The sequence below is a fragment of the Sinocyclocheilus rhinocerous genome, unplaced genomic scaffold (genome assembly GCF_001515625.1).
Source record: "Sinocyclocheilus rhinocerous isolate Xijiao unplaced genomic scaffold, SAMN03320098_v1.1 scaffold776, whole genome shotgun sequence".
Taxonomy (NCBI): Eukaryota; Metazoa; Chordata; class Actinopteri; order Cypriniformes; family Cyprinidae; genus Sinocyclocheilus; species Sinocyclocheilus rhinocerous.
The window spans coordinates 779,430-781,444 of NW_015647486.1; the positions used below are offsets into that span (position 1 = coordinate 779,430).

At 35.8% G+C, this 2,015-nt stretch overlaps 1 protein-coding gene across 2 annotated transcripts in view; it reads left to right on the plus strand.

The window, feature by feature from the left end:
- frmd4bb (FERM domain containing 4Bb) overlaps nucleotides 1-2,015 on the plus strand; it is a 72,331-nt gene that overhangs the window by 50,217 nt on the left and 20,099 nt on the right. The gene's annotated exons all lie outside the window — the stretch shown is intronic.

Consider the following 2,015-nt stretch of genomic DNA (forward strand, 5'->3'; position numbering starts at 1 on the left):
TGTAGAGTAATTTACAACAGCTTCGAACGCGGCTCAACCAATCAGAATCAAGGACCGGAACTATCCGTTTTATAACAACAATTTAATAATGGTTTATAGTGTGCTAAATTGGTTTTTAGCACCCTATAAAATTTGTTATTGTTTTTTTTTTTTTTTACCAAATTCAGTGTTTTATTTTAAAAATGTTCTGGATTCCATTTTAATGGTTTTATTTAATTTTAATAATCAAAAAGCACATCTAATCAATAGAATTCATAAAAACATAATAATTATATATATAAACAATAGAGTGGGGGAACTATGACGTCAGAACCCGAAAGAGTAATTCGCCGCGGGTTCCTTCGAGATTTTCCTATGGGGTTTTATAATGGGGTTTTTCAATTTATGAGTAAAATAAAGCCTGAGTGTCAGTGTGTATCTGTTAGTAGTTATTCCTCCAGTAAAATAGTAAAATGCTTAAAGGGTTAGTTCACCCAAAAATGAAAATTAGGCTGCGTTTTACTCACCCCTGAGGCATCCTAGGTGTATATGACTTTCTTCTTTCAGACGAATCCAGTCGGAGTTATATTAAAAATTGTCTATGATCTTTCAAGCTGTTTAATGCCACTCAGCGGGTTTCGTCTGAAAGAAGAAAGTCATATACACCTAGGATGCCTCGGGGGTGAGTAAAACGCAGCCTAATTTTCATTTTTGGGTGAACTAACCCTTTAAGAAGTGACTCACAGAGCAGCTCTGGAGATGAAGTTTGTGTGTTCATGGTTGTTATATAGTGGGAATGCAGAGACTGAAGACAGTAAGACTGAAGACTCCATTTTTATGACTGGATTCTGTGGTTCTGTGTGCGTTTTGTGCATCACAAAACTTATAGAGCCCTAAAATCATCGTAGAGAGATGATGGCACTGATAATTCACAGAATTATATAACACATCACACACTTGCGATTATGAACTGAACAACTGGTTTAGGATTCTCCGGCTGGGCTAGAACAGGTGGAGCAGTGACCCAGCCTGAGTAAGAGTGATCCACCCTGGGCTTTAGCTGAGTTTCACAGCAGGGAGGAGAGCCTGCTATGCGCGAGTCCTGTGAGGAGCTGCTCTGGTATCTGACTGATGTCATGAGCAGCAAGGCTGGGCCAAGACTGCATGCCTGAGCTCCTGTAGGAAACCTGATGAGACAAGTCAGGAACCGCGAGTAAAGACGGCTTCAGCAGAGTAGACGGTAACATAATGAAGAAGCTCAGGATTTGATTAACATCATTTAACCTCCTGAACCACCGGTAAGAGGCTCTAAAAGCTAGATAATTCAGTTTCACATGTGAAGTCTTGAGAGTTTGTTCTTGTCGGTAACCTGCAGACGCCTCTGCTGAAATGTTGTGATGGTGTAAAACCGTGAAGGAGAAAGTGTGTATACTGTATTTTATATATATATATATATTGGTAGAATTTTTTTTTCTTCAGCAACCTTATACCTACTACTTTTAGAATGGTAGAATGACAATAAAAATGTAGGGTTACTATCAAATGTCTAAATTAAAAAAGTACCTTTCAAAGGTTTGGGGTCAGAGATTTAAAAAAAAAAAAGTATACTTTTTTATTCTGCAAGGATGCATTTGATCAAAAGTGACAGTAAAGACTTTTATTCTGTAATGGTTTCTATTTTACAAAATGCTAATAAATGTTTGCTTTAATACTTTCTATTCATCAATGACTCCTGAAAAATGTATAACAGTTTCCCAAAAAAAATATTAAACTGTTTATAAACATTGATAATATTCAGAAACATTCTTGAAACCATCAAATCAGCATATTAGACTGATTTCTGAAGGATCATGTGACACTGAAGACTGGAGTAATGATGCTGAAAATTCAGCTTTGACCACAGGAATAAATTACATTTTAAAATATATCCAAATAGAAAACATCTATTTTAAATTGTAATAATATTTCTGTATTTTACTGTATTTTTTATCCAATAAATGCAGCCTTGTTGAGCAGAAGAGACTTCTTTCAAAAAC